This window comes from Hemicordylus capensis, chromosome 4 (assembly GCF_027244095.1).
Source record: "Hemicordylus capensis ecotype Gifberg chromosome 4, rHemCap1.1.pri, whole genome shotgun sequence".
Taxonomy (NCBI): Eukaryota; Metazoa; Chordata; class Lepidosauria; order Squamata; family Cordylidae; genus Hemicordylus; species Hemicordylus capensis.
Genome location: NC_069660.1, coordinates 210,066,362 through 210,088,986, shown reverse-complemented (window position 1 = coordinate 210,088,986; position 22,625 = coordinate 210,066,362). Strand labels below are relative to the sequence as shown.

General features: G+C 43.8%; 1 long non-coding RNA gene across 1 annotated transcript; it reads right to left on the bottom strand.

The window, feature by feature from the left end:
• Positions 1–17,551: 17,551 nt before the first annotated feature.
• Positions 17,552–22,583, bottom strand: LOC128324778 (uncharacterized). The gene is made up of 2 exons (XR_008307091.1): positions 22,279–22,583; positions 17,552–19,443 (listed from the first exon to the last, which is right to left on the bottom strand). It is a non-coding gene; the product is annotated as an uncharacterized LOC128324778 (long non-coding RNA).
• Between the last annotated feature and the right edge of the window lie 42 nt (positions 22,584–22,625).

Sequence of the window (22,625 nt, the reverse complement as noted above, 5' to 3'; positions counted from 1 at the left end):
TATACAGAAAGACCTGACTTTGTATGTATGTTGTGCAAGAGTATATATGGACAAACAGGCTGCCAGGGCTTGGAATGCAGAAATAATTGAAGTGCTCATAAATGAAAACTTCACCAGAATTAAAGCAGATCCTTGCCTATATTCAGAGAAAGCGGACAACCGATGGATCTTTCTTCTGGTCTATGTGCATGATCTACTGATATGTTTTCAACAAGAAAGGGATGACAGTGGAATAATGAAAGCATTAAATCAACCATTTGAAATGAGAGTTCAGGGAAACATAACACATTACTTGGGAATACAGATAGAAACGAAGATGATGGGAGCTACCTCCTCAAAGTCAAAGCTGCAAAATAGAAGAAATAACAGAACTTGGGGATGAAAAATGCAAAGGCAATAAGTACTTCCATGAAAACCAGTTACTTGAAGGACAGCAAAGAACAGTGTAGGGCAGCCAAGCCTGGGTTAGGCTGCATGTATGAAACGTCAGGTATGAGGTCGCTCCCAGCACTGCCCCCATGCCAAGCCCCACTTTTTAACTTGGTGTTTAGCTGAGGTTATGTGAACGTGTGGTTTGCTTCAGCTCGGCCACCAATCACTGCTGGGTTAAATGGCTTCCCTCTGGCCTGTCACCATTTCTGGCAGCAAGCCGAGGGGAAGGAGCATTGGTGCCAAGCACAGTGGCTGCTCTAATGGAAGTAGCCACCACACGCATGCCCCAGGGCACCCTGGGATGCAGGAGGGGGAAATCCTCCCACTCCCAGTGTTTTCCTTTGCCATGACACACAGTGGTGTGTGGTGGGGGGAGGATGGTGGCTACTTGTCTGCTGGGGAAGGCAGGCGCCCACCCACCCTCCCCAGCGAGGTCATGTGAAAGACTTCAGTATGTTGTCAACAAACAAACAACTATATAGAGAACCAATTGGGAAACTGTCATACATTGCCACTGTCCCATGGCCTGACATTGTAGCAGCAACTGGGATCTTATGCAGGAAGGTCTCAGCACCAAGTCAGAAGGGCTGGAATGCAGCAAAAAGGGCTATATGTTACCAAAAAGGAACTTTACACTTTAAGCTACAGCTCCCAACAACTTCAGAATGCAGAAGAGCAGCTGGCCCTTACAAGGGAAGGGGAACTAGGAATTTAGAAACTGTTTCCCCTAGGGGTGTGTCCGAACCGGTCTGGAGGCCATTCTAAAGGCCTCCGAACTTCCAGACCAGTTCGGACTTGGCCGGTCCGGGTCCGGGTGGGGGGTCTTCCTTTAAGGGCGGGAGGGCTTGCTTACCCCTCCCGCCTCTTTGCCCCCTCCAGCGCCCGTATTCTATTGTATAATTGGGGCGCTGGAAACCAGCCGCCTCCGCCGCCCCTCCCCCCGCGAGCGGATTAGGGGCAAAGGAAAGCTACTGCCGCCCTCCCGGGCCTCCGGTGAAAGTTCCATTAGATCCGGAGTCCTATCGCGTGTGCGCGCGCGCCCAAGGCCCCAGTTGGGCCTGAGACTTTGGCAAGAGAGGAGCTCTGTTCGCGAACTCCTCTCTTTTTTTGGCAAACAATGTGGTGAGCACTCGGGGGGGCGGCGGGTGGGAGGGAGGGTGGGAGGGCGGCAGTAGCTTTCCTTTGCCCCTAATCCGCTCGTTGGGGGGCGGCGGAGGCGGCTGGGGCGGCTGGTTTCCAGCGCCCCAATTATACAATAGAATACGAGCGCTGGAGGGGGCAAAGAGGTGGGAGGGGTAAGCAAGCCCTCCCCGCCCTAAAAGGAAAGCCCCCCTTCGGTGCCGGTCCGGATTGCTCCGGACCATGCACATCCCTAGTTTCCCCTTCCGGCTGCCCTGTCAGCTCTCTGGCCTCGGGGAGCAGATCCAACTTCCCACAGAACCTAGCCTTGCTCCTTTGCAATGCCAAGTCAGTTCAGAATAAGACCAAAATTATCCATGACTTGATCATGGATGAGGGAGCCGACCTGGCTTGTATAACTGAGACATGGATTGGGGAGGCTAGTGGCCCAGTTTGGGCCCAGCTTCTTCCACTAGGCTACTCTGTTGTGGAGCAGGCTAGGGGAAGTGGGCAGGGGTGTGGAGTGGCTGTGGTCCATAAGGATACCATTTCCCTTACCAGGGCCCCTGTGTGACAGTTGACTTATAATGAGTGTGTCTTTCTGAGGCTGACAAGTAGGGATAATGTAGGTTGGGGATTCTGTTGGTGTACCGTCCACCACGCTGCCCAACTGACTCCCTAACTGAGCTGATGGAGCTGGTCTTGGAGTTTGTGTTGGAGTTACCCAGACTTTTAGTTCTGGGGGACTTCAATATCCATTGTGAGGCTGACTTGTCTGGTGTGGCTCAGGAGTTCATAGCAGCCATGACAACTATGGGCCTATCCCAACTAGTTTCAGGACCAATGTTGTACATTGGTAGAATGTAGTTTCATGTTGAAACAACTAGTTTCAGGACCAATGTTGTACAGTAGTTTCATGTTGCCGGCCACACACTCGATTTGGTCTTTTGTTCGGATCAGGGGGGTGTTCTGTGGGTAGGGGATCCTGTGGTTTCCCGATTATCATGGATGGACAACCGGGTTGGTTTCACAGCCACAGACCAGCCCTGCAGGAGTGGATGACCTATTAAGATGGTCCGCCCAAAAAGGCTGCTGGACCCAGTAGGATTCCAAAAAGCCTTGGAGGGTTTTAACATTGGTCCTGCCGGTGATTCTGTCGGTGACCTGGTGGGAACCTGGAATAGGGAACTCACCAGGGCAGTAGACACGATCGCTCCTAAGTGTCCCTTCCGACCTGCTTTAAAAATGGTCCCATGGTATATAGAGGAGTTCCAGGGTCTGAAGCAGCAAGGTAGGCAACTGGAGCACAAGTGGAAGAGAACTCGGCTTGAATGTGACAGGATACAGCATAGAGCCCATTTGGAGGTTAATGTGGAGGTGGTGCGTGCAGCAAAAAAACCAATTCTGGTCTGCACAAATTGCTTCTGCAGGTTCACGTGCAGCAGAGCTATCCCGGGTTGTGAGGAGTCTGATTCAGGCTCCTTCGAATTCGAACCAATCCCCGGGGACTTTGTTCTGCTGCAATGCTTTTAATGGGTTCTTTGAGGACAAAATCTCTTGTATTCTGGCCGACTTGGACTCCACTGTTTCTGCAGAGTCTATTAAGGTGTTGTCCAGCAATCCCTCTTGCAGTATTAAACTGGATCAGTTTCAATCTGTGATGCCTGAAGCTGCTTGGGGCGGTGAGGCCTACCACTTGTTATCTGGATCAAGTCTCTTGCCTGACTTGGCTGCTTCTATCTAGCAGGGAAATTGTTGGAGATAGCCTAGTTAATATCATTAACTCATTGCTGAGGGAGGGAAGGATGCCTCCTTGTTTGAAGGAGGCAATGATTAGACCACTTCTTAAGAAGCCTTCCCTAGATCCCTCAGTGATGGATAGTTATAGACTGGTCTCCAGTCTCCCATGGTTGGGCAAGGTGATTAAGAGAGTGGTGGCTAAGCAGCTCCAGGCAGTTTTGGAGGAAACCGCTTATCTAGACCCATTTCAAACTGGCTTGAGAGTGGGCTATGGGGTTGAGTCTGCCTTGGTCAGACTGATGGATGACCTTTACCAGGGATTCGACAGAGAGAGTGTGACTCTGTTGGTTCTTTTGGATCTCTCAGCGGCGTTTGATACCATCGAGTATGGTATCCTCCTGGATCACCTGGGGGAACTGGGGATAGGAGGCACTGCTTTGCAGTGTTTCCACTCCTATCTCTCAGGCAAATTCCAGATGGTGGAGCTTGGTGACAGTTCCTCTTTAAAACGGGAGCTATTATATGGAGTCCCTCAGGGCTCTATTCTGTCACCAATGCTTTTTAACATTTACATGAAACCACTGGGGGAGGTCATCAGGAGATTTGGTGCAAGGTGTTATCAGTATGCTGATGACACCCAAATCTATTTCTCCTTTTCATCATCATCATCATCATCATCATCATCATCATCATCATCATCAGGAAATGGTATTCACTCCCTAAACGCTTGCCTATGGGCAGTAATGGGCTGGATGGGGGATAACATACTGAAACTGAATCCAAGTAAGACGGAGGTGCTCATTGTGGGGGATTGGAAGTGAGGGGATAAGTTAGATCTTCGTGTGCTGGAAGGGGTTACACTCCCCCAGAAGGAAGGTACAAAGATTGGGAGTGCTCTTGGATCCTGACCTCACCTTGGTCTCTCAGGTGGAGGCTATCACCAGGAGCGCCTTCTATCAACTTTGGTTGATTCAACAGTTGCGTCCATTCCTTGAAGAGAACAATCTCAAAACAGTGGTGCATCAGCTGGTAACCTCCAGGCTGGACTACTGCAATGTGCTCTACGTGGGGCTGCCTTTGTACGTAGTTCAGAAACTTCAGTTAGTTCAAAATGCAGCAGCCAGACTGGTCTCTGGGTGACCTGGAGAGACCATATTATGCCAGTCTTAAAACAGTTGCACTGGCTGCCAGTATGTTTCTGGGCAAAATACAAAGAGCTAGTTATTACCTTTAAAGCTCTGAACGGCTTGGATCTCGGCTCCTTAGAGAGTGCCTTCTTCGGTATGATCCCCATCACTCATCGAGGTCATCTGGAAAGGTCTGTTTCCAGTTGCTACCGGTACGACTAGTGATGACTCGTAACTGTGCCTTTTCTGTAGCTACTCCTGGCCTATGGAATGCACTCCCAGCAGATATCCGCAGTTTAGGCTTGCTGTCGGCCTTTAAGAGCCCTAAAAACTTACTTGTTTGGTCTGGCCTTCCAAGGTTTGTAAATTGTTTTTAAAGTATTTTAATTAGTTTTAAATGGTTTTTGAATTGTTTTTATATTGTTTTTAGTACTGTGTTTTAAATGGTGTGTTTTAATGTCTTTTTAAATTTGTTGTACACTGCCCAGAGCCGTTGGATGGGGAGGTTTATAAATGAAATAAAAAAATAAGTAAGTAAGTAAATAAATAAATAAAGGTGCACGTTGTGTATTTTTTAGGGTTGTATAATATTTATAAGAGAGTTGTCATGTACATTAATAGTATCTGAAGCATGTCCATGAAGCATAATCTTCTTTACATTATGATTAATACCAAAGTTTCCATTGACGCATATGAGAGCTGGATTTCTGTATCATGTACTAGCTACTGTTAGCAATGCTATTTTAACAGTTGTTTATGTATTGCCAGTAATGTGCCAAGTGCTGCACAGAATAGCCTTATCTGTTGGTTTAGTTGTACACATGGCATCAGGATGCATCAAGCCAACACATGTTTTCTCATTAGATTTGAGTGCAGTTTTGTTCTGCACTGCGCTAGTATTCCGTGCAAGTTTCTCATGCATATGTGTGTCCTCCTCCCAGAATTGCTGGTTTGGGCTGGTTTGGTGTTTTATAGCCACTTCCCTCACAAACACAATACACAAAGTAATCTTACATAGATTTAACTAAGAGCTATTTCAGAAACAATTCCTTTCCCTCCCTTTTCCTTTCTAACTCCACCCCCCACACACTCCAGATCCCCACTGGGACAAACTCCTAAACAACAAAATATAAAGGATACTGTCATTTGTGTTCCTTCATTTTATAACTGCTTCCCTTGTAAACCCAAAAAAACCTTATGTGGATTTAACTAAGCCTTTATTCCAGAAACAGCTCCATTTTCTCCTCCTCCTTTCCCTCCCTTTTCTTTCTGACTCCAAACCCCACACTCTCTACAAGATCCCCACTGTGGCAAACTTCCAAACAACAAAACGCAAAAGATTACTAGACAGAATACAGCAGTTAATCAGTTCTGAATTTGAACAACCACACTGGCCCATCCATGCGTCCCCGACGCACAAATTTCATGTAGTTTGCAGAAAGCAAGGAGTGAGAAATCTTAATATGAGATCATGAAGTAGCAAGGTCCAGTATCAAAACCAGTTTTTGCTTGTGCTACAAAAGAATTAGCAAACATAATTAAAAGCAGTAAGGGGCAAATGGGTGTATGATGGAATAGTGAAATTACACAATTTTTAAAAGCTAAAGAAGCTCCACTGATCTTGAAAGAGGGGCTGGACAGTAAGCAGGGGGGTAAACAATGAGAGACTTCCTGTCAGACGAATTGCACAAATGTGTGTACTTTAGGCCTATGTAAAGCTTCAGTTGCAAATACCCAAAGCTGGATACTTTGCACTGCCCTCCTGGCATTGCACCAAAGCATTTGTTTCCGTCGATCACCTCTATGCAGTGCTGTGCATTACTCAGCACTGTTGGTGCGCCTTTAAGAAAACACCGCTGTTTATACAGAGAGCACATCACTTCTCGGCATTTCGCCTAAGATCAAGTGCAGTCTACGGAAAGCACTGCAAAGGACTCCACTTCCCAGCACTCCCCCTGCAGCTTCCCAGACAGGACTCTGCAGGATGCCATTTTCCTAAAGGAGTCCCACTGCATGGAGGTGATTCGTGGGGACCGTCACCTTCTCGCTCATGGTGCCAGAAGGGCAGTGCAAAGGATGCGACATCAACTGTTTTGAACAAAAGCTTTGCACAGGCGTAATGTACATTGATTTGTTTAGACTTTATGAAAGCTTTTTGTTTTTAAGGATTCAGTTTAAAAATACTTTATTTTCCTGAACATTTTTAAAGAGCTAAAACTAGATCCAGCCAAATGGATCTAATCAAATAGTGGAGAGTTTAAAAACAAAACAAAACACTAAAAATCCAGGAGGCTTTACACACAGGGCTTCCACCCTGAATCTACTTCAGAGGAGACTGTGTGTGTTCACACACCAGACAGACTTACCCCAAAGTTCCTTAGAGATTCTTGGACCCACTCCACATACAAATTGGGCTTTGTGATGCGAATTCTAGCTTATCTCGATATTTCCAGATTTTTAAAATGCTGGTTTTAAGCTACTTTTTCTGAAAAAAGTCAGCGCAAATAGGAAGAGGCACTGATGTAGAATCATTAGCATGATAAGAGGGATGTTCTCTTTAGAAATGGAGATATCGCTCTTTAGGAAGCTCTCTCCCCACCACCTTGGCTAGAAGGAAAACACAGAGCATGCCATGTGAACTTGTTTCAAAACAAAATCCGAGAGCAGAGGGGAGGGGCTGCTTCCCTCAATGCTGAGAGTGTAATTCAAAGTGGCTCCGCACAACATTTACCCCGAAGCATGAATCCATGTGCGAATAACTCCCTGGCCAATAATAATATGTAAGTTAAAAAATACTTGTGTAAAACCACAGGTATAGTTAACATTTTTTTCCCTGCAGTTAAAAAAAGGGGGGGGGCTGACATGCTAACTAAATTTACTCAAGGAAATCCCACTGAAATTAAATGGGACTTCTTCAAATAAATAAATGTACATTAGGTCTGTTCACAACGTCAGCTCAGAATTCTTTGAGTAAATTTCAGACTGCCAGTTTAGTCTGAAATCTGTGGATCATGCAACCCAGTGATCATGCAGCCCAGGGGATCATGCAGCCCAGTGAAACAAATTCATGTTTAAGTTCCATTGGTATCAGTGGGAGAGTTAAGCACATGCTTAACTTTTTCAAAGTAAAATCAATCAGACTTAATGGCGCTTAATTTTTATGGGATTGTGCTCCATAACAGCAAATACCGACAGTGGCTGAAACTTTAAGCGAACAGATGAGACATCCTTTTCAGACATGAACAACTCTAACACTAGACTGCTCATTTAAAAGAGCAGTTATCGTGGCTCTTGCTGCGTTTGACAATTCCAATCATTTCTGCTTAATTTTAATGTCTATGTAGTACTTTAGATATTCTACTTTCCATGAGAAAAATAGAATAAGGCGGTCTCCCACAAATGAGATAATCTATTTGGAGACAGCTGACCGAAGAAAGAGATAACAGAGATGAAAATTTCTTGACATTTTTATGAACTCATCATTTCTGCCATTTAATATATATACAGGGGAAAATCCTATTTCCACTGATTGATTACTTTAATGAATAAATGTACTGTACTCTCAATGATTTGGTGGATTAAATTCCCTTTGCTGGCAGAAAATGGACTTGCATGAAAAGGATTTGAAGACATGCTCATTTTCTATACACTCATACAATTTAAAAAGAGAAACCAATTTGAATCTCAAACTACTTTGATTTGGTTTTCCCTTACAGACTCTAGTCTGATACCTTCTGGCTCTGGTGCATGAGATGGAATATTTCAGTATTATTTAAAACAACATACATTATATTAAGGCTGCAATTCTATATACTGTACACTGACTAGGGAGTATTTCCCATTGAGTTCAATGGGATTTTATTTACGAGTGAATACATAAAAGCATGAAACGCAGGGCTCCACTCTGGAATCATTTTTGGTTTTTGTTTTACTTCTTATCTTTCTGCTATAGATGACAATGTTGCTTTAAAAGCAGTGCAGAAAATGGAGATTAAAATATATATTTCTGACAAATCCACCTTGTGATACATGAAGAAAGTTAAGAGAAGGAAGAAAATTTGATTTAAAAGGCACACATCATCTACAAGGGTGGGTAGACAATGCACTGCTGTGTCAAGGTTATATGTAGTACCAGTATACAGCATTATATTACTACAGTACTACATTGCACCAGTATGGTTTACGGAATGTAGTTGGACCAGGGAGATCTGGGTTCAAATCCCTATTAAATCATAAAGCTCATTGAGTAATCTTGTGCCAGTCACACATTTGTGCCCTAACATTGTTGTGATCAAATGGAATCACCTGCATTTATACTACTTTCTTTTAGTGGAAAGGCAGGATGCAAATTAGGGATGTGCAGAATGTTTTGACTTGAAACAGTGTTTCAAGTGTTTCGAGCTTGAAACAAAATGCCCTCTTTTAAAACGGCCTGTTTTGAGCTCGGAACAAAACAACCCCATTTCGACTGAAACTTGAATTTTGAGCACCATTTTGGAGGCCTGTTTTTCCATTGCTGATTGGTTTTCTAGCACTTGCTTCCGATTGGCTTGCAATCTCTTTGCTTTTTGGTTGGCTTGTTATCATACCAGTCTAGTGTTGTCATGGGCAACTGTGCACCCATTAGCTGGTGGGGGCAGGAGGCTGGAACACAAAAAGAAGGAATTTCAAAATGTATTCAAAGGGACAGGGAGTCAAAGATGTGCAAATCAATTCAAGCTGAATTGATTCAAGATCAAATTGGGCCATTTTGAGTGATTCAAATCGAATCACCCCTAGACTAAAGGGCTTGATTCAAGTTCGATGCAAATTAGCCCTGATTTGAGCTCGAATCAATTCAAGTTATTTGAGCACCATTTTGTCTTCATGTTTTTCCTTTGCTGATTGGCTTTCTGGCACTGAGATATCTCCTTGATTCTTAGTTGGCTTGTTATCATACAAATCAAGTGTAATCTTGGGCAACTGTGCCCCCATTGGCTGGGGGGTCAGGAGGGAGGGGGAGCCAGAGGAAGGATTTTAAAAATGTATTTAAGGGGACTGCTCGGAGAGAGACTACAGCAACTCAGCACTGGTGGTGGTCTGTGGCTTATCTGTTTTTTCTTTCCAGCCCAACTGATTATTTTATTTCTTTTTTCTTTTTAATTGTACTCTACCAGCAGCCCCAGTTGCTTTAACTGGGTGCTGCTGCTTTGGATTTTTTTTCTTAATTTGGTTTTCTTCTTCTTGCTGGTAGCCAGACCCCAGTGGTTTTAATAACTGTGGTGCTGTGCTGATAACCCCTCCTAATTTTATAAATAAAATGTACCAGCAGCCCCAGTGACATTAACTGGGTGCTGCTTTTTTATTTCTTCTTCTTCTTCTTCCTCCTCCTCCTCGCCACCCCCCATTGCCTTTAATAACTGGGGTGTTGTGATGATTTTGTTTTTCTTTTGCAGCCCCAAGCTGTACCTTTGCTGCTGCTGTACCTTTGCACTTCATGATTTTGTAGGCTGATGTGTTGACTTCTGTCTGGTGCCCAGCCTGCCATGTGCCCAGCCTGCCAGGCTCTCTCTGTTTCCCTTTTGTGTTTTTTTTTCTTAATTGTTTTGCTCAGCATTCTATTTGTTCACAAGTTTGTTACTACTACTACTTCTACTACTGATATTTATATGCCGCTCCTCAGCCAAAGCTCTCAAAGCAGTCTACACAGAAAAACAAATACATAAATAAGATTGTTAGTAGTGTGATCGCTCCATGGAGCATTTTGATATCAGACTGAAATATGGCACACAGTGGATGAGGCCGTAGCTCAGCAACAGAACATATGCTTTGCATGCAGAAGGTCCTAGGTTCAATCCCTGGCACCTCCAGGTATAACTGGGAAAGGCTTCTGCCTCAAACCTTGGAGACCCGTTGCCAATCAGTAGACAATACTGAGCTAGATGGACCAATGATCTGTCTTGATATAATGCAGCTTCCCATGTTCCTAAGGGCAAAATCCCACATTTCATGTTCAAATACCAGCTTGACCCCACTTTCATTCCTAAATAGTAACACAGAATGCTATCACCCTTGAACAATGAGGCATCAGAATGAATATATGTACATTTCTGTAAGGACATTTTCTATGTGTCAAGCACAAGTCTCAGCTCCACTTCACACCTCTTTTAACGAGATCAGGACAAATGTAAAACACAATGTTATGTGAAATCCTTTTGCATGGCTGAGATCTCAGAATGAAAATTGATGTGAACATTCAGAATGCTATTCAGCATTTAAAGTACATACTGTATACCACTTTCCAATCAAAAGATGTGCAAAGCAGCACATAAGAATGAAAGGAAAACAGTAAGTTCTACCATGAACATGCAGTTGTGAAAGTGAGCCCATTCTATACAATTTAGTTGACAGCGGAACAGCCAGCCTTAAACTCTGAATTTACAGTCTCTGTGGACGCCCTCCATTCTTTTTCATAAGCCATTCCTTTCACAAGCTGTTGGGGCACTATTTTACGGCAAGAAAGAAAAGGCATTAATGGAAGAAAATACAGAAGGTTATCTCCTATGTTCTTTATTTTAATTGCTGCAGAATTGAATCTCAAAACAAAATTATATGGGAGTAGTGTTTATTCAATGGCCTCAAGAAATGCAGGATTTTCTTAGCCTTACTGTGGTTCTTTTCAGTTCTCCAAGGGTATCACATTCTGTCCCAGAGATGCATCGTACGGTATGCATATGCTGATGTCAATAGAGATGTTTTTTCCTTAGCTGGGGTTAATGTCAACTCTGAAGAAAAGCTCTGACAAGCAAACACAGGCTTTAACTCATAGAGAGAGACACAAATCCAGATGCCTTTATGCAAACTGATAGCTCAGATCTATATTTGCACTTAGTGATTATGTCCACTATGATGTTTTTAGGTTTAAGAACATTGCTCTGCTGGGAGGTTATATAACAACGATCCTGTGACAAAATGGGAGAAATGAAATTGTTTTGTGGCTTGGTTGCCCACATTACGTTTTAGCTAGGAAATCATAAACTATTCTGTTGTTACTGTGCAAATACCAATCACAAAGAGTGAGATAGTTCCCCATAACAGAGTCATCCACGGATTCACTGCTGGATAGTCTCAGACAAAGATATACTTCTCAATCTTATTTATTTTTCTATGTAAACCACTTTGAGAACTTTGGTTGAAGAGCGGTATACAGCATATATATTCATAGCAGTAGTAATCATAGTTCCACACCTGAAGAACTGAAGTATTTGTGACATCTGTAGCGAGTTGTTAACATCAGTTCCCAGCTATGCCCTGTGGATAAGTAATGCCACAGGTAATATAAGCATGACATCCCCTGTATGGAATACACAGCACTGTGCCACATGGCACTGTCCCATACTTCCAGGTGAGTGTCCCAGAGTACAATATGGGAAAGGTCCCTTGAGGACTCTCTCCATATGAGCCCAGCTATTCTTTTAAGGCTGGTGGAGAAGAGTCCATTAATATTAGAGATAAGGCTGGTAGGGAATCAGAGCAGTGTCTTCTCTGGTGTCCCCTACCCTGTGGAACCAATTATTTGGCGAGATACATCTTAAACTATTTTTAATAACTTGTTTTAAAATAATTTTTATTGCTAGTTGTCTATTGCAGGCTATAAATAGTTAAATAAATTTTTAAAAGGCACTTTTTAAAATCATGGGATGGACACACACACACACACACACACACACACACACACATATCTGTGTGTCTTTGAAGCACAAAGACAGCTGTGCTACCTAATCCAGGCTATATATAAGTTGCTGCTGCAATGGCTCCAATCATCTGCGTGAAGCAAGGTCTTCAGCACAGGCTGAAGATCCAGATGCTGTGTGCATGGATCATATGTACTGAAATAATGTATCTGGCCCCCTATAAATCATAGCTGTACAGAGTGACGTAAATAGATTTTAAAGCAAATTAATCACCAGTGCAAATGAAGCTAAGTAGAGTTTGACTTGAGGCAAAGCCTGATCAGATTGCTGATATACTGAAAGGCTGTTTGGAGTAAAAGTCAGGCAGACTTCTCTGTAGTGGACCCATGCACATGAAACCTACACAAGAAGAAAGTAGTGTAGTGGTGAAAAGCATGAGCTCTGAGCAGGAAGTCTATGTAGGAATCTCAGATCAGCCACTGGATGGCCTTAAGCAAGTCATTGTCCCTCAGCTTCTCTCCCACTTCAGCTATAATATGAGGGTAGCTTCATACGCCATGCTGAACTTGAATTTCAGTAGAACTGCTGGAGCCCCAGGAACATGCACAAGCCGAACTTCCTGAACCAGGAAGGATATGCCAAAATTGGGCATGTTGTCCGAACCTGCCAATGTCTGCAATTTCTACCCTTCTTATGGTCTGGAACCTGACATCTGATCTGTCCCTCACTTCAGATCTTAGTTACAGATGCCAGGTTCCAGACCGTAAATAGGACAGAATATGCCAACATTGTTGGACAACACACCAGTGTTGACATATCCTTCCCAACACTGGAAGTTCAGCCCACACATGTTCCTGGAGCTCCAGTGGCTCTTCAAGTTTGGCATAATGTGTGAATCCACCCTGAGGATAATACTTCTGGTCTAATTTACAAGATTGTTGTAGAGATTTCTAAGACACTGTACATGATTAACTCTATTATATAAAGACTTCTTAATTATTAGGGGCCGTGGTTCTTAATCAATACGGGGGGGGGGATCAATGTGTTGGAGAATAAACCCTAGCATTGTATGTTCTGGCAAACTAACTAGATCCCTACTTTAAGGGCAGCGCTGAGGTCATCTTTCTTCCTGGGGCAAACTCAGAATATTGGAAAGATGTTCTGTTACAAAAATTTCACGACAAGCTGCCATCATCTCCCATGGGGCAAATCCAGGAGCCTACTGCTGAAGACATGCCATCAGAGCCTGCCTCAGGTGCTGACAGCACTTCTTTAACACATTCACTTATCTAACACAAGCTTCATTCACAACAACAGCTGCTACTGATCGGGCTGCTACTGATCAGATGTTTCCCTCTCTCTCCCTGGGCTAACAGGCAAAACTGCATCTTTAGAAAGCTGAATGGACTTGTTTCCTCTGTGGAGGGGAATGCATGGGTTGTTTGCTAGCAAGCCAGCTGTGTTTATCTGATACATTGATCCAAGATACCTTTTTCAGAAGGACTTCAGGAAAGGCAAAATTGATCTTTGGAAAGAAGGGAAAGTCGTATTATAAAGTGCCCAAGTCTTCCTGTTAAACATCTGAGAAGAATGTCAGCCGGCAACATTCAGGCTGCATGTACAGTCTAGCCTATTGTCCAATCAAAGAACAAGGTTCTTACTAAACAAAGGGATGTTCCAGCAAGGTAGGACTTTGTAAACCCAGTAATTTCAAGCAAAACAGTTTTATTTTCCCCAGTAAATACGTAGCAACTAAAGAACAGCAATACTTGCATTACTAAGGAAGGTTATAAGACCATTTCACAGAAGCTGAAGTCCCATGTACACTTCCTGTGCCCAGTGGAGTTTCCTTGAAGTAAAAACTATAGGATTGTGTTGTACAACAAACACAGGGGACAGGGATGGAGGGCACAAGCAGGGGATGTAAACTATTTTGCATAGCATGTTAGTAATGAGCCTGTAACCACTCCGCCGAGGGTCAGGGATTCCCAATGTGTACGTCTCACAGCCACCCAGGGATCACTGAAAAGGAGTGAGGCTGCAAGAGCAATCCCAAGCATTTCTCAGAAGGGAGAGTTCCATGGGGCTTACTCTCAGGCAAGCATATTCAGGATTGATTGATCCATTTTATTACATTTATGTCCCTCATTTCTTCTGTCTAGTAACTTAACAGAGCAAGGCCTACTTAGCTTCAGCAGAACAGCTGTATCATGCTGTCCTCAGACCAAAGTCGGGGATTTTAGCCTGCATATACCTGATTGCTATAAGCTTACTATAAGCCTGCTACTTATTGCTATAAGCCTACTACTTTAGTGCCAGCCCATGACATTTTGCTGCTTATAGCAGAGCACCAAAGAACACACCTTCCTTTCAGTCCCCTTTCTGTTTGCCCTCTTAAAACTACACCCCAAGTTCTTCCCTTCTCTCAACCATCTCCCCCTTCCTTTTCTATTAGAAAGGGAAGAGAAAAAGCAACATGGTGCTATTTTGCCTATGCACTTTCCAGTTTACACCCTCCAATGAGGTCAGGACGTATCTCGGAAGTGTGCTTCCACACTTCCTGCGTCGTGACACCGCCGTCCCTACGCGGACAGCAGGGTGCCGTTCACATTGCCAATGCCTTGTCTCGAATTTGCTGCAATATAGCGCTAGGACATCATATATCCAGCGTAAGAAAGTTGCTCTTTTGGGGGGTTGTTAGTTGCTGCGAGACTGCTCCCCCTGCTGTTTATGTTTTCAATGTGACTTGCCTGAATGGAGGCATTTTGCTGCTGTTGAGCAGCTAGTCTGGAAAACACCCAGGCAATCCTTGGGGCAGGTACAGTACTGAGTGGACTGCTGTGCTACCCCTGAGAATTGGCCCAATAATCTGCTGCCTGAAGCAGCTCACTTCACCTGCTTCATGGCAAAGTTCACTCTGGCTCATTTAACTACCTTCTAGCTGCTTCAGCCCAGAATGAATTCCATTTTCGGCATGCCATTGTGGAATAACTGCTGCTCACGGGGCAGAAAGAAACATTTCGAAGTGGTGGCTCTCAAATTTAGCAGGGAGAAAACAACTGTTCTTGACCATCCCAGTTTAGTCTCTTTAGTGACTGTTGCCAGCATCCCCTTCGTGTGTGGTTTAAAAAAAAAAAAATTGCGGCGGGGGGTTTGATTCTGAGTCTATTTACCAGGGTCCTTGATAAATAACTGTCCCTATTTTTGTCTCTTAGGGATGTCTTGTTCAATTCCCCCCCCACATTTACTAGAGTTGTCATTCTTCAGGATGCAGCTCTGTCTCCAGTCTAGAAATCAAGATCTCCAGCTGGGTAGGTGGCTGCATCGTGTCTCTGGTGCACCTGCAAATAAATGGGTGCACAGCACTAAGGCACTCTGTGGTGCCCAGCATACCACAGGTGCAGCAGTGGCTAACTCTAAATTACTAGGTGCTTCTCTCTCCTCCCACTGCAGCTGAAAGCTGTTGTGAGCCGTGGCGCACCACCCAGCATGCACTTCAGCGGAGGATTGGCTCTGCTACTCAGCTGGCGGAGGCCATTTGTGTGGCCAGCAAATGGCCTCCACACATGTGTGGGCCGACTGAGTGGCGGAGCTGATCCTCCACCAAAAGCAGGTGCTGGGTGGCGTGCCGCTGCTCACAGCTTTCAGGTGTGGCGGGAGTGATAAGCACTAAGTAATGAAGATTTAAAGGTGCCTCCCACCACCTCCCCACCCCCCGGCGTCACCTGCACCAGCCACTACTGCACAGGTGGAATCTAATGGGAATGGTGGGTAGGGGCCTTGGGCAATAATTCTTAATACAATAATTAGTTGTTACGAGTTTCTCCCTCTTTTCATCTGCAAAACGTTGGAGGATGTTGGCTTAGCTCATCAGATTTGGTCATCTAGAATAATGTGCTCTGCATGCACTTCCTTACCTGCTTTCCATTTGTGGCATGCCTGTAGTCAAAATGCTATGCCATGCCTCCAGGTTACTTGGCTCCACCTCCTACACATTATACACCACACCCTTTACACATTCACAAGCATGTCCCTATTTTCACTGGCACAATGCTGGAGGGTATAGGAACCATTTTCTCATACTTTTTGCTACGCAAACCACTTTTGAAAACTTTGTGTTGAAAAGCTGTATATATTTTAAATAATAATATTCAAATACAAATATAGACTGAATTCAGTCCATACTGGTGCATGAACATGATAGTCTTAGCATGGGCCAAAATGACTGCAAATCAACATGGGCTATTCATTTCTTACATGTGTATCCTTCCTTTCCTTCAATTGTTTCCCTCACAATAATCCTGTGAGGTGGGCTAGGCTGAAAGAGGAAGTGACTGGCCCAAGGTCATGCAAAGAACTTTGTAGTGCAGTGGAGATTCAAACCTGGCTTTCCCTGTACTGCTCAACACTCTGCTCACTATGTTATAAAGTGTGCCACTGAGTCGATTTCAACTCCTGGCGACCACAGAATCCTGTGGTTCTTTGGCAGAACACAGGAGGGGTTTACCATTGCCTCCTCCCGTGTAGTATGAGATGATGCCTTTCAGCCTCTTCCTATATCGCTGCTGCCCGATATAGGTGTTTCCCATAGTCTGGTTATACTACACAGCTTTTCACACACCTGCCATACAACGAAATTCTGGTGCCCTAAGATGCTTAGGGAAATTTCTGATCTAGAATGTAAACTGCACTCTCTACAGAGTACCAAAAGTGCTACAATGCAGAACAGAGTATATAATCATTACAGGGGGGAATGGAGATTTTCTACTATGGAAAAGGGCTTTAGCTCACCCTGATGGCTAAAGTTCAAGGATCAGATTAGCACAGGGAAAATATCTGCCCTATTGTATTTGTTCTGCAAGCCTTTTCTTTCGTATACAATCTAACTTTCTACTCTCTATTTATAATTGAATCACCAATCTCCAGTACAAAGCCAAAGAGCAAGCAGACAATATCTAGTTATATTGTTTAGCTTTGGCCTTAATTGGCTAAGGCTTCTGCAATTTTAAGACTCCAAGCTACAATGACAAAAATTATGGTATTGCTAACAGCAATATGACACACTCAAATTTACTGGCATGCAAAGCTCATTTTAACAGATCCCAAAGTGACATCCATAAAGCTGTCAGGCTTTCTCCAAAGGACAGTCGTCCGCTTTATGTTTCAAGCGCCAAATTAATTGTTTCTGACATTTAATTTATAACCTAAGGTACTTTCAAGTTAAAACTTGACTATGATAACAGTAGATTAGAATGGCGTTCTGTTTGACGGAATCGATTTTTCAAGTTCTTTTCACTGAGAGTGAGGGTCTTGACATGGGGGGGGTGGGAGAGAGAGAGAGAGAGAGAGAGAGTGTATCAAGCATGTTCACAGGACACTGAAACCTCTAAGCAAAGTACAACTGCACCATCGACCTCCCTTGCCATGCCCATCCTGATTGAATTGCTTCATACTCGGAGGCAAGTTGCTGTACTCATGCTTTAATCATAAAGCACCACCTACTGGAACAAAGGAGAAATGCACACCAAAAAGGACAGGCATAAAAACCAAATTTATGGATTATTCGTTCCACAGAACTACCTCCTGACTAAGAAGTATGCATTTAACATCAACAAATAGAAAGCCAGGAAATATATATTCCAGAGAGCAATCCACATCCCAATTAATAAAAAGGCAAATCTCGTATTCACTTCTCTAGTTCTGGATTGAGCCCTCAATATTTTCAGGACAGTTAATCTAGAATGATCTTTCCCCCCTATTCTTAAAGTGCAGAATAGAGATCTTGTTACATTTAAGCCATTGGAAGATTTGTCACTGTCTTCAGGATGAGCCCTGTTATTTATATTTCTTCATTTTCAAACATGTATAAAGGTTTTCCCACCCTTTCAACAAGAAGACCCTAAACAAAATAAAAGTGTATTTTAAAACACACATTATAACACTGTATATTGGTATAATGTAGCCTTATTTCAGAGTACTTGGACTCTTTTTTCACCTAAAATATTTGGTTATGACTGAATCAAAATGGAGAGATTTCTTCATAGGAACACTGTGTATACTTGATGATGCATGCAGACATGTGGCTGGATTACTCCCAGAGAGTAACTGCCATTTTTCATGTATAGTACATAAGGGAAAGTACATGCAAGACCAATGGAATGCACTCTCAGTGGTTGCAGTCCTGTATAAAAATAGGGTATTTAGATTTCAGTGGATTTTAAGTTGCTATCCTCTGCATATACTTGGGAGGAAATCTCTTTGAACTCAGCAGGACCTACTTTATACACACACAAAGGAGGATGGACATCCTATAAAATCTTCTTGATCAATTCAATCAAAGATAAGCACTTTTACATTTTATTGATTCTTGTTTCAGTGAGATGTTAGCTACACATGAACCTAAAACTCTCCTACTGGTTTTAAGTTCATGCTTAGCTAATCTCTCATTGAATCTTACAAAGTGATTAGCGAACTCTGGATGCATGGTGCTCACTCTCTTGTATTTTTTAAAATGAAGTCTGAAACAGTTTAGCAGTTAGATGCAATCTCCATTATACAAAGACAGTATCCCATTAATTGCCCAGTATTCTGAAGTGGGGCCGCCTTCTCCACCTTGCTCTGCTTGTGGCCACTGCTGGAGAGAGTGCTGGACTAGATGCATGCCGAATCTGATTCACCACAGGCTGTCCTTAGTCATTTCAGCCAATTTATTCCATTACGAGAGGATGAGGATGAGACCTCCTTTGGAATACAGTGGTAGGCTTCCAAAAGACCAACACACACAGGTAGCACTTAAAAAAAAATACCCAACTAATTTCAATAAGTGGCCAAGTGACACTTAGAAATTTGGAAATGTACCTGAGAGTAAGAAGACAGTGGCCTTCCTCAGCCCACAAGACATGACAGTAGGCAGGGTGAAAATAAAGGTGCAACTGCTCTAGAGCAAACAGTCTCGAAGTACAGTCAAGGCCAGTTTGTCCAATTGGATCCACCTCCTACATATTGGTGGGAATGAGAGAGTTGCTCTATACATACACACCCTGAGTAATTTTGTAATTTTGCTCTGAAGCAAAGCAAAGCCCCTTTTCGGATCATAAACTGCCTTTGATGTGCCGCAAAGTTTCAAACGTGGTTTGCCATGCAGTGTGGGATCTGCTATTGTTGGGAAACTAGCATTTAATTTAAGGGAGTGTTTTCTTCACTATGAGTCACACCGCTCATTGAGGTCATCTGAGGAGGTCTGTCTCCAGTTACCGCCGACTCGTCTGGTGGCTACAGAGAAATGGGCCTTTTCGGTTGCTGCCCCGAGATTGTGGAATGCGCTCCCTGCTGAGATACGATCCTCCTCATTTCTGGCAATTTAAAAAAAAATAAAATCTGAAAACTCATCTTTTCACCTAAGCTTTCCCAGCTTTTTAAAACTGTCTGTTTTAATTTTATGGCTGATTTTAAATTGTTTCATTGTTTTAACTTTTATATGTTTTTAATTGTTTTATGTTAACCGCCCAGAAGTTTAATAAATAAATAAAGAAGTTTAATAAATAAATAAAGTCCTGTTTAGGCACAAAGAACTAATTGTAACAGCTATTTAAACCCCGTCTATTTAAAACAAACAAACATGAAAGATGTTAAATGTGGGGGAGTAATTCTTCAGAATCTGTAAGATATAAGAGAAAGAAGAAAAAGATGAACTTGTTAAATTCACAGCCACTGGCTTAAATGGTTTTTTTAAAGTTATGAATATGACAAATATTTATATACTGCTTTTCATCAAAAGTTCCCAAAGCGGTTTACATCTATATTAAATAAATAAATAAAATGGCTCCCTGTCCCCAAAGGGCTCACAATCTAAAAAAGAAACATAAGACAGACACCAACAACAGCCACTGGAGGGATGCTGTGCTAGGGATGGATAGGGCCAGTTGCTCTCCTCCGGCTAAATAAAGAGAATAACCTCTTTAAAAAGGTGCCTCTTTGGCTCAATTAGCAGGGGAGAAATTAGTTAGACAAATGCACAGAGGATAGGTCTATCACAGCCTAGATCTATCACAGCCATGTCAGACAAATGGAAGCTACATGTTCTGAGGCAATGAGCTTTTGAATGCCAAAATATTAGCTAGCACTCCTCCATGCATGCCATGCTGCTTTTCTTCCCAGATCAGCTAGGCTGCTCACAGTATGAAATAGGATGTTAGACCATCAGTCTGATCCAGAAGGGTTCTTCTGGTTTTCCTCTTGATAGCAAACTCCAGCTTCTTCACGACTGAGGAACATCTTGGCATCCAGTTACTTGAAATCAGTTTAAACAAATCTTTGCACAGCAGAGCACAGCCTACAATCTTCTGAAAAGAATCCATGGAATATATCAGAAATATGCACACATTAGATAGTTTGGATGGTGCTATTTCATCTTAGTCCCAACAGTAAAAAGCTTTTACATCATACGCTTTGCATTTCCAGATTCAAATATTATCTGAAAGGATCCCATGTAACTTTGTAGTCTGTTAAAGGTTTTATGTTTTATGCACTATTGTTTGTGAAAAATCAAGATGAGATTTTTTATGCCTGTCGCCATTTTGTTTTTAAATACTGTATCTATATATTTAATTATCTTATGGCCGACTGAGTAGGGAACTGCGTGGGGATGTGGGGATGCATCTGGATGCCTGCTGGAACTCTCTGAGGTCCTGCAAGAGTTCCAAACACTGCCTTGGGAGGGAACGGCAGCCAGGGAGGCAGGCGGAAGAGAGGAGGAAGAAGCAGAATTGAAGGGGAATCGGCAGAGTCAGGGGAAAGGAGGACGAAAGGAGGAAACTGGACCCATCGCCTTGGGAGGAAACAGCATCGAAGGCGGCGAGACACCAGGCATCCACCCTCAAGCTGCCCAATGGGAAGTACGGTCGCTTTGGGAGTGGTGCGGGTGGGAGATAAATAATGGCAGCGGCAAGAAAGCAGAGGAGAATGGGCCAGAAGGACTGGAGCCAAGGAGACTGGGGCAGAAGGGGGCAGGGGGAGAGGACCGGGCGAGTGAGAAATAATGGTGGCCGAGCGGGTGGGCAGGAGTTAAATAATGGCAGCTGAGAGAAAGCAGAGGAGACTGGGCCAGAAGGCAGGGGGCCAAGGAAATTGGGGCAGAAGGGGACGGGGGGAGAGGAGCAGGTGGGCTAGAAATAATGGTGGCCGAGCAGGCGGGTGGGAGATCAATAATGGCAGCTGAGAGAAAACAGAGGAGACTGGGGCAGGAGGGGGCAGGGGGAGAGGAGACTGAGCAGTGCGGGCAGGAGATAAATAATGGCAGTGGCAGCAAGAAAGCAGAAGAGACTGGGCCAGAAGGCGGGGGGCCGAGGAGACTGGGGCACAAGGGGTGGGGGAGAGAGGAAACTGGGGCAGGAGGGGGCAGGGGGAGAGGAGCGGGCAGGCAAGAAATAATGGTGGCCAAGCAGGCGGGCAGGAGATAAATAATGGCAGTGGTGGCAGGCAAGAAAGAAGAGGGGCAGAAGGGGGTGTGGGAGAGAGGAGACTGAGCAGCGTGAGCGGGAGATAGATTTATCTATTTATTTATTTATTTGATTGATTGATTGATTGATTTCTATACCGCCCTTCCAAAAATGGCTCAGGGCGGTTTACATAGGGAAATAATAAATAAATAAGATGGATGGAGCCATTATTAAGAGCCCCTGGTGGCGCAGTGGTAAAACTGCCACCCTGTAACCAGAAGGTTACAAGTTCAATCCCGACCAGGGGCTCAAGGTTGACTCAGCCTTCCATCCTTCCGAGGTTGGTAAAATGAGTACCCAGAATGTTGGGGGCAATATGCTAAAATCATTGTAAACCGCTTAGAGAGCTCCGGCTATAGAGCGGTATATAAATGTAAGTGCTATTGCTATTGCTAGTATTATAAATAATGGCAGCGGCAAGAAAGCAGAGGAAAATGGGCCTGAAGGAGGGGGGGCTGAGGAAACTGGGGCAGAAGGGGGCGGGGGAGTGGAGACTGGGACAGAGTGGGTCAGGGGGAAGTGCGCAGAAGGTGGGAGAGTGTACTGCCGCACAGATGCTCTGTGCAGAATCAGCTAGTATTTATTGCATTTTACTGTTGGTATTGTAAGCCGCTTCCAACAGCAATGTGCTGGAGGAGCAGGAGTATATAACTATTTTTAAATAAGTAAAATACATAAATAAAAACTTACTCCTAAATAAACTTGCATAGGATTGAAACCTTTGCGCCCGATCTTATTCAGATTTAGGCTTGCTTAAGCCCACAATAAAGAGGAATGAATTCCAGAATTCAATTCCATGGACCAACAGCGGCGTGGTGCAGAAATGGCCCGGCAGTCACACGAAACGCTGTGGGAGTCCAGCAAGACAACCCCACGAAGAGCCTCTCAATAAGCCAACTTGAAGCAGCAACATTCCCTCCCATTAGGATACTACGCCTCCTCCACGCCTGTTTTCATCTTAGCGCAGGCGCAGAGCTTCTGTGCACCTACGTCAGGCGTCACCCTTTTCCCCACATCTTCCTCTGCCGACGATTGCT